Source organism: Triticum urartu, chromosome 2A (assembly GCF_056163025.1).
Source record: "Triticum urartu cultivar PI428250 chromosome 2A, HENAU_Tu73, whole genome shotgun sequence".
NCBI classification, from domain to species: domain Eukaryota; kingdom Viridiplantae; phylum Streptophyta; class Magnoliopsida; order Poales; family Poaceae; genus Triticum; species Triticum urartu.
Window position 1 is genome coordinate 124,022,881 of NC_141874.1, and position 10,812 is coordinate 124,033,692.

A 10,812-nucleotide genomic window follows, 5' to 3' on the forward strand; every position below is an offset into this window, starting at 1 on the left:
CTTGGCTAGCCGGAGCCCGTGTATGAGCGCCTCGTACTCGGCTACATTGTTGGAGGCGGCAAAATGAATTTCCAATTTGTACTTGACCTTGTCGCCTTTGGGGGAGGTGAGAATGATGCCAGCTTCCAAGCCGGTGTGCATCTTGGACCCATCGAAGTGCATCCGCCAATGAGTGGAGTCGGGGGCCGGTGGCAGGTACTGGGTTTCGGCCCAGTCGACGAGGAAGTCGGCCAGTGCTTGGGATTTAATGGCGGTGCGGGGCTGGTAGAAGATCGTGTAAGGAGCCAACTCAATGGCCCATTTTGCCACTCGGCCGGATGCATCCTGGCTGCCTATGATCTCGACGAGCGGGGCAGTACATACGACCATGATGGGGTGCTCTTGGAAGTAGGGCTTGAGCTTCTTGGCAGCGAAGAACACACCGTAGCACATCTTCTGGTAGTGTGGGTAGTTCTGCTTCGAGGTGGATAACACTTCGCTTAAATAATACACCGGCCTCTGGACCAGCTGAGCTCGGCCTTCTTCTGGGCGCTGGACCACGATGACTGTGCTGACCACCCAGCTAGTAGCGGCAATGTAAAGGAGCATGGGCTCTTTTTCAGTCGGTGCCGCCAAGATAGGCGGCGTGGTCAACATCTTCTTTAGCTTGTCGAATGCTTGGTCCGCTTGGTCGTTCCACTCGAAATGAGCGGACTTCTTCATGAGTCGGTAGAGGGGGAGAGCTTTCTCCCCGAGCCGGCTGACGAAGCGGTTCAGGGAAGCGAAGCATCCGGTGAACTTATGGACGTCTCGCAGCTTGGTGGGAATCTCCATTCTCTCTATGGCATTGATCTTCATCGGGTTGCACTCGATGCCGCGTTCGGAGACCAGGAAGCCTAGAAGCTGGCCGGCTAGTACTCCGAACACGCATTTCTCGGGGTTGAGCTTGATTTGAAATCGGCGCAAGTTTCCAAATGTCTCTCTGAGGTCATCCAGCAAGGTGTCGGGCTTCTCCGTCTTCACCACAATATCATCTACATAGACGTGGGCATTTCTGTCGAGATTCTTGAGGAGGCATTTCTGCATGCAACGCTGAAAAGTGGCACCGGCATTTTCTGGGTGCTCCGGGTCCAGAGGTACCTTCTTTGTTTCTTTGGCCAGTTGGAAAGAACCTTGGGCATCACACTCCTTGGGGTTGGGGGACAGGGGCGGCTGTTTGCCGGCCATGGCCACGACTCGGTCCAGTATCTTATTCTCTTCAGCAATCACGAGGGACTCGGCCAACCGGCTGCTGGCTGCCGCACACTCAGAGGATTTCTTGTAGTCTCGGGCTATGGTGATGATGCCCTTGGAACTCGGTATCTTCATCTTGAGGTAGGCATAGTGGGGTACAGCCATAAACTTGGCCAGGGCGGGTCGGCCAAGCAACGCGTGGTAAGGGCTCTCCAGATCCACTACCTCAAACCACACCGCCTCTCGGCGGAAATGATCCTTGTCCCTGAAGAGGAGATCTATCTTGATCTTACCGATTGGGGAGCAGGACAGGCCGGGCCCGATGCCATGGAACATAGTCCAACTAGGCATGAGCTGCTTCATCTTGATGCTCAACTTCTCCATGGTGTCACGGTATAGGATGTTGATGCTGCTCCCACCATCTATCAGCACGTGTGAGAAACGGGCGGTTCGCCTTTCTGTTGCGAGGGTGGCATCCAAAACCAATGCATAAGAGCCGGGAGATGGCATCACCTTTGGGTGATCAGTCTGGATCCGGTTGATAGGCCTTTCTGACCAGTGCATGAACTCGGGGTTATTGGGGGCAACTGCGTTGACTTCTTGATGTTGTCGGCGCCGGCTACGCCGATCTTCTGTTAGGCTCGTAAAGACGACGTAGGCGGCATGCTCGTCGGGGAATTCGTCTTGAACAGCCCCGACTGCCGATCGAGCAGCCGGCTGCGGAGGGGCCGGAGGCGGCTGACCAGCAGGCGGAGGTGGCGCTATCCCCTCGCCCTTGGAGATCCGCGTGAGCGAGTGGCACTTTCGGGTTGTGTGGTTTGAAGGCTTCGCGTCGCTGTGAAACTTGTAGGGGGCATCAAGTGCTTGCTCGTAGGAGAAAGCCCGCTGCCAAGCCGGCCTGCTGCCCTTCTGCTTCTTGGGCGTGGGCCGCCCTTCTGGTTGTTCGTCTTCGGTGGTGGCCACCAGCCGACTGATGGGAGGCGGCGGGGGAGCCTTGCGCTTGAGGTCCTTCTGGTACGGGCGTCGGCTGGAGTCTCCTGCCGGCGTCTTCGGACTCGTAGAGAGTACCTTCCCGGAGGCGTCTACTCGGAGCTCGGTCTTCATTGAGGAATCGGCCATGGCGTATTTGTCAGCTATGATCAGTAGCTCGTCGAGGGTAGTCGGCTCGTCGCAGAGGAGTCGGTGCTTGAGGAGGGTGCCTTCTCGGCACCCGGTGGTGAAGTACTCTATAGCTTGAACCTCGTGCACCCCTTCGCAGGAGTTGCGGAGCTCAGCCCAATGCGTGATGTAGTCACGAGTCGATTCACTGGGCCCTTGCACACACAAGGAGAGCTGTCAGGACTTAGGAGCCCGCTTGTAGGTGCTGGTGAAGTTGCGGATGAAGGCTTCTGTGAAGTCCAGCCAGCTGTTGACACTGTAAGGCTTGAGGCTGTTGAGCCAGGTATGCGCCATGCCATGGAGCATGAGGGGAACATACTTCACGGCAATGCGCCTGTTGCCGTTCGTGATGCTAACCGCGGTGGAGTCATCGATCAACCAGTCTTCCGGCTTCACGGAGCCGTTGTACTTGGGCGTGTCTCTTGGGAGCGAGAACCCTTTAGGGAAGGGTTCGTCACGGATGCGGGGGCCAAAGTAGGGCGGGCCGACATCATCTTCTTCTTCCAGAGCCAAGGATCACGCTAGGTGGTCGATCCGGTGGCGGGCGTCATTCTCGCCGACTCCTTCGCGGCGACCCAGTCGGCCGCTGAGAGTCGGATGCGTGACAGGCGGCAGAGTGGGGTATCTCTCCCCATGAGGTGGAGGAGGGGGCGGATCGCCCCGCCTTTCCACAGCTCGAGGACGGCCTTCTGCCTCACCCTCGATGGAGATTTGAGTCCGGCTGCGGCTGGCAGCCGGCTCCTTTTCTTTCCTTGCGTGGGTGTTGCCCGCCGCCGTCGTTCGGGACGTCACACCATGCTCTCGGCGCGGGGGAGGACTTTCGGCGCGGACACCGGCTTCATGCCGCTCTATGGCCGCGTCGATAAGCTGCTGGATGCGTCTGGTCATGTAGGGGAGCTCGTCGGCCCTCAGTCCGTCCAGCTCGTCTACGACCGCCTAGGCGGTGCGTATGTTCTCGAGAGGCGTGGCATAGACTGGGCGATCTGCTCCCAGCACGCCAGCGATAGCTGCACCGCGTTTCTTGATGATACCGACGCGGCTCGGCCCATCGGGAGGTGGCGTGCCGAAGGCGTCGTGGCTGATGACCAGTACCTCGGTGATGGCGCTGCCACTGCTGTCGGCTCGAGGAAGAGGGTCATTGATGATTACCATGTTGGAGGGGAAGGCGTCAAGCGATGCCGTGTCAGAATCGACAAGGATCGGGTCGGTGGAGCCAACCGACTCCAAGTCCGCAGCCAGCTCGCCGGAGACGTGGAGTTGGTCGAGGAGGCTGACGAGGTGGCTTTCGGGGCAGCCTGTGCCCGCGTCGGATGTGGGCTCGTCAGAGATGCGAGCCTCGCCAAGAAGATCGGCGAGGCAGCTTGCCATGCATGCGTCAGCGACGCCTTGCAGCACGTCGGGACAAGCGCCATCGGGCGAGCCAGGCTGGCTACGCACGCTGGGGAGGAAGAGGGTTCCCGTCCAGAGCAGGTCTCCGGACGACGGTGCACCTAGCCCCATGGTGGGCGCCAAATGTCGGGTGGTTGGTGCGACATATGCCAACGGGTGGCTTATCAATGTGGGAGCCAATAAAACATTGCCGGTGCCTGGAAACGGGATAAGGCGAAGACATGCACGCCGGCGAATCTTACCCAGCTTCAGGGCTCTCCGTGGAGATAACACCCCTACTGCTGCTCTGCGGGGTCTCCGCATGGTCACTAGATTGACAAGTAGCTACAAGAGGCTCCTTGAGCTGTTTGGTGAAAGGATGAAGAAGGGCAAGGCTTGCCTGCTCCTCCTCTTGTTGCGGTGTCTAAAACTATCCAAAGGGAGATCTCTCCAGCATGGGTGCCCTGGGGGTTTATATAGGCCTACCCCCCAGGGATACAATGGTAATCCGGCTGGGTGCGGGCCCCAGCCGTCTATGTCTATGCTGGCCGGCTTCTCCGCCGACCGATGGGCCCGCCGCTTGGTATGCCCCGCCGGCTGCCGGCCCTCTGGTCGACAGGCCGGCCCCACCGCTCGGGAGTTTTGTCGGAGGCTGGTTACTGTTGCCTTGCCTCTGGTGACAAGGGCTTTGTCGTGGTAAGCATGGCTACAGTGCCGTCGCGAGGCAGCTCATCACTATAGCCTTACCTCGTCTTATCTCATTAATGAGTGAGGGAGTCCTGGATTAGGGGGTGTTCGGATAGCCGAACTATACCTTCAAGCCGGACTCCTGGACTATGAAGATACAAGATTGAAGACTCCGTCCCGTGACCGGAAGGGACTTTCCTTGGCGTGGAAGGCAAGCTTGGCGATACGGATGTTCATATCTCCTACCATTGTAACCGACTCTATGTAACCCTAACCCTATCCCGTGTCTATATAAACCGGAGGGTTTTAGTCCGTAGGACAACATACACATCAACAATCATACCATAGGCTAGCTTCTAGGGTTTAGCCTCTCTGATCTCGTGGTAGATCAACTCTTGTAATACCCATACCATCAATATTAATCAAGCAGGACGTAGGGTTTTACCTCCATCGAGAGGGCCCGAACCTGGGTAAAACTTCGTGCCCCCTGCCTCCTGTTACCATCCGGCCTAGACGCACAATTCGGGACCCCCTACCCGAGATCCGCCGGTTTTGACACCGACATTGGTGCTTTCATTGAGAGTTCCTCTGTGTTGTCGCCATCAGGAAGGATGCCTCGCCCCGTCTTTAAAGACGGCACCGTTGCTAAGGGAGCTTGGCTGTCGGCCAAACCCTCTGGCTAGGTGGTTTTCTCATGACCACCTGTTCGGCTTCTACACCGACGATGACCTCTCGAGCCATCGAAAACAATATTCATGTCAACTCGGAACTTGCCGAGCAGTTAGATCCAATAGAGCTTTCCTCCATAAACAAGCTCTTGGATCGCTTCGCCGCCCTAGGAGTCGCTACGGATTACGACCAGATTGGGCCTAAAACCGATCTGAGAAAGATTAACTCTCCCCAAGCCACCCACCAAGTTGCCGTGGTAGAGGGACAGTGCGGCGACCCTTCATCTATCCTAAGGACTCGCTATGTCCGGATTCCCGATCCCTCCAAGCCGGATGTCCGCGGAGGGGAGGATATCACTCAAGACCTGAACCTAGAATCAGGCGACGGACTGGATTCATTGGATGACATCCAGGAATCCAAATTTTCGAGTTCGGAAATTCCTCGGCCTCTGAGCCTCAGAAGGGGTAAGGCTTCGGATTCAATTCCACCCACCCACCCGAACATTAGCGATCTATCCCAAATCAGGCAAGAGCCCAACGAAACAATACATCATTACTGGGCCAGATTCCTCCTGGTTATGCACAGGATAAAGGGCTGCCATGAGGAAGACGCAATTCTATCCTTCTGCAATAATTGCACGGACAAGGGAATACTCAACGCCATAAGTCGTCGTGATATTACACGCTTTGCTGACTTAGCATCCATAGTACGAAAGTACTGTGCGATGGAAAGCACCCGGAAAGCCGAAACAAAATTTTGAGACAATCCGGCCCTTAATGCAAGCCCAGTCCGAAACAAGAGGGTGCATCATCACCAGACACCCGGGTTAAACACCAAAAAGCAAAAACCCTCTACAGGGCATGGAACCGTACTGGAAGGATGGCTTAATGGACACTGTAAAATTCATAGCACAGAGGACGCCACACCAACTCATAGCCTTAGAGCATGTTGGATACTCCGGCAGGTGGCCAAGATCGGTGAGAACCTCCTAATCACGGAGACCACAGAAAGCCACCCCAGAGACTCCAATACGGTACTAAGAGTCTTCAAGACCTTCGCATCAAATAATATGCGAAAAAGGACACTCCACAACCTTGCCGAAGTCTACCAAGTAGCAACAGTAAACCCGTGGAGTGACACGGCCATTACCTTCAACGCCAGTGATGAACCTAAATTCCGAACAGCCCGAGCACTAGCCGCATTGGTCCTCAGTCCAATAGTGGACGGCTTTAGTCTCACCAAGGTACTCATGGACGGCGGCAGCGGATTGAACCTCATCTATGAGGAAACCCTCCAAAAAATGGATATAAACTAGAACCGCATCACGCGAAGTAGCACAACCTTTAGAGGAATAATCCCCAGTCAGGAAGCGCGCTGTACAGGAAAAATCACACTGGATGTGGTGTTCGGCACGCCGGACAATTACAAGTCCGAAGAAGTCACGTTCCACGTGGCCCCGTTCAGCAGTGGTTATCATGCTTTGCTAGGGCGGGAAGCATTCACAATCTTCCAAGCAATACCCCATTACGGGTACATGAAGCTCAAGATGCCCGGGCCTAACGGGATCATCACTCTCGCTAGTGATCCGGATGTAGCACTCCGCGTCGAAAACAAGACAGCCGCACTGGCCCTCGAGGCACTATCCGAAGCCCTAGCAGCCGAGGAACTGACTGCGCTGCGCTCTACCGTGAATAGGGACGACGTGGTACTCGACAAAAGATCCAAGTCCACCTCCTTTAAACCAGCGGACGAAATAGTCAAATTCCAAGTCCATCCAACGGACCCCAATAAAACAGCTTCCATCGGGGCACAGTTAAACCCTGATGTCGACACCGCATTGCGAGAGTTCCTATGGGAGAACTGGGACATTTTCGCCTGGCATCCTTCGGACATGCCAGGAATCCCACGCAGGCTGGCCGAGCACAGCTTAAATATCCAAACAGGATTCAAACCTGTCAAACAGGCTCCTCAGCGTTTTTTCGAACCTAAGAGACAGGCTATGGGAGAGGAGCTAGCAAAGCTATTGGAATTCGGATTCATCAGAGATATAAAACATCCGAACTGGCTAGCAAACCTGGTGATGGTACCAAAGAAGGACAAATCCTGGCGCCTGTGTGTCGATTTTAAAGACCTCAACAAGGCTTGCCCAAAGGATCCCTTCCCTCTCCCCCGCATCGATCAAATTATCGATGCCACCGCAGGACACGATTCGTTGTGTTTCCTCGACACATATTCTGGCTACCATCAAATCAAGATGGCAGAATCAGACCAAGCCGCAACGGCATTTATCACACCATACGGGCCATTCTTCTTCAACATGATGCCCTTCGGGCTCAAAAATGCCAGCGCAACATATCAGCGCATGATTCAGACATGTCTGGCAAGCCAGATCGGTAAAATAGTGGAGGTATACGTAGATGATGTGGTCGTCTAAACAAGACATGTTGAATCTCTAGTAGACGACTTGAGGCTCACATTTGATAATCTACAAATATACGACATCAAGCTCAACCCGGAAAAATGCGTTTTCGGCGTCCCAGCCGGAAAGCTCTTGGGCTTCATTGTATCTAATAGAGGAATTGAAGCAAATCCAGCCAAGATCAGAGCTCTGTCGCAATTGGATATCCCAAAGGACCTCAAACAAATACAAAAGTTAACCGGATGTGTAGTGGCTCTAAGCCGCTTTATCTCCCGCCTGGGAGAAAAGGCCCTCCCCCTTTACCGCCTCCTTCGGCACACCGAACACTTCAAATGGACGGACGCAGCCACGGCTGGACTCGACGAAATAAAAGCCATACTGGCAACAAACCCAGTCCTGGCCGCGCCAAACACCGGCGAACCAATGCTATTGTACATCGCAGCAACACATCAGGTTGTAAGCGCAGTGCCCGTCGTCGAACGAGAAGCGGACGGACACAAATTCCCCCTTCAAAGGCATGTCTATTATGTGTCCACTGTCCTCACTCCCTGCAAATCACGGTACCCGCATTAAAACATTGCGTATGCGGTATTCATGGCATCCCGGAAGCTACGACACTACTTCCAAGAGTGTTCAATAACAGTAGCCTTGGAAGTACCACTTGATGACATTATTAACAACCGTGACGCAATGGGCCGGGTCGCGGAATGGACCATCGAGCTCCTCCCATTCGACATAACTTGAGCCATCAAGTCACAAGTTTTGGCCGATTTCGTCGCAGAATGGACGGAGGCCGAACTCCCTAAAGAGTACGGCACATATTCAAATTGGATCATGCATTTCGACGGCTCCAAGATGTTGTCCGGACTGGGGGCTGGTGTCGCTTTGACGTCCCCCACAGGAGACACAGTTCAATATGTACTACAGATTATGTACACAGACTCCAACAATGCAGCCCAATATGAGGCTCTTTTACATGGTCTTCGGATGGCAGTATCCATGGGCATTCAACGCCTAGAGGTGCGCGGGGACTCGAACCTCGCAATATCCCAAATAAATGGAGACTTCGACGCCAAAGATCCAAAGATGGCAGCTTACCGTAACACCGTCCTAAAAATGTCAGCTCGGTTCGAAGGGTTTTATTGGCCGACGGCTCGGGCAGATGCCCAGGACTTAGTCCAAAAATGCACCGGTTGACAGCTCTTTGCAAACCAAAGCCATATGCCACCTACTGCCCTCCAAACCATCCCCATCACTTGGCCTTTTGCGGTCTGGGGGCTTGACATGGTTGGACCGCTTAAAGGCGGAACCCACAAGCACAAATACTTACTGGTCATGGTGGATAAGTTCACCAAATGGATAGAAGACAAGCCTGTTAAGACGGCCGAATCCGGACCCGTGATAGACTTTATATCCGAGGTTGTACACCATTACGGCGTCCCCCATAGCATCATCACTAATAACGGCACAAACTTCACGGCCGACGAGGTAAAACTCTGGTGCAAAAACATGGGCATCAAGCTCGATTATGCTTCCGTCTATCACCCACAAACCAACGGCCAGGTCGAACGTGCAAATGGTCTTATCATGAGCGGCATCAAACCCAGGTTAGCGCGGTCCCTCAAGGAATCTAACACGCACTGGGTAGAGGAGCTCGACTCCGTACTCTGGGGGCTGCGGACCACGCCGAATCGCACCATCGGATACACACCATTCTTCATGGTGTACGGCGCTGAGGCAGTTTTGCCTTGCGACATAATTCATGACTCACCTCGAGTGCGCATGTACGAAGAAAGAGAAGCCGAGCTCGATCGGCAGGACAGTTTGGACGCATTAGAGGAGGAGCGTGACGTGGCAAAGGTCCGTTCCGCATTTTATCAACAGCAGGCTCGAAGATACCAAAGTAGAGAAGTACGGGCCAAAAATTACAACGTTGGCGAACTAGTTCTACGCCTGCCGGACAAGAAAAAGGACAAACTCAAGCCCAAGTGGGAAGGTCCCTTCATCATCGACCAAGTCCTGACTGGTGGTGCGTACCGCCTGCGAAGTGCATCGGATAACCGACTCGAGCCGAACCCATGGAACGCCGCCCGCCTCCAAAGATTCTATGCCTAGCGCCGGATCCCGTGTTCGTCTCCTTACTCTGTCCATTTTTTATATATACCTTCTGTCTTACATTTCTCTCCTTCTCTCTCTCTCTTCCCCTCTTATAGCCTTTAGAGGCTCACAAAGTGACGCGCTATCCGCGCTCAGCAAACCTGGGGGCTTCTTTCGACAGAAGCTTACTTCTACGGGCTTCACGCCCAACACATGTGTTGAACTTCCGCATGTACCTTTTATTCACCACTATATGCATCGATATGACTTAAGTTTTGGCCAAGCTGGGTTGCCTGGCTCCTGTGCTTACCCCTACGTTCCCGATTGTTCGGCTAGGCGGTAAAGGGAGCACCTCTGCGATTGTTACTACCGGGTCAGCCGGACGTGTACCTCAGACTGCGTGAAGCCGAAAGCTAGCATTCTTAAGGGAATATTCGGTCGGTGAACTAAAGACGATCTTTTTTATTTTTTCCACGTGCCCCCAGATGTTTTGTCTGTGTTTCTCTTTGCAGCATAGGACATGCACTTTAGGGCATGCCTCCCAGGGAAAGGAACCCCTAACGGAACTATTCTCCCTGGAAGATGTTTCTTACTAACCATGTAATATAACATAACTAGTCGGGCACTTGTCTGTTCACGCCACAATGACCCCTACGCCTGGTCTCCACGCATTCCCCGGTTCCTATATAACCGCATGGGAATTCGGACACACTCCGGACCGTCAGGTCCCGAGGCTGAAGCGAAAAGGTCAGCCATGACAAATGATCTACAATCCAGCTAGAAGGCATTATAAATGTCAATTAAAATTACATAGTCATTTTGACTTACTGTACTCCTCTTCAATACCATCTAATAGGCTTTCCAATTTACAGTCCTGCTGGGAATACTTTGCGGCCAACTCTACTTGGCCGTATACTAAGCTCACAGGGATCTCCTTCCCATCGGGCCCTACAGGACCAACCTCGGCCATATTGTTGGGGTCTGCCTGTGAATATCGCGTCTTCACCATGGCCCAGGCCTCCCTAGCGCCTTGACGGCAGGCTGATATCTTCCACAACTGGAATCGCCGCCGTGCTCCCCTCAGCTTCTCCGCAAGCTCTCCAAGACCTTCGGGTGTGGAGACGGATGGCCACAGGACTTGGGCGACGCCTCGCATCGCCTGCCAAACTCGATCAAGCAATTGCAAGAGCTCGGGAAGAAGG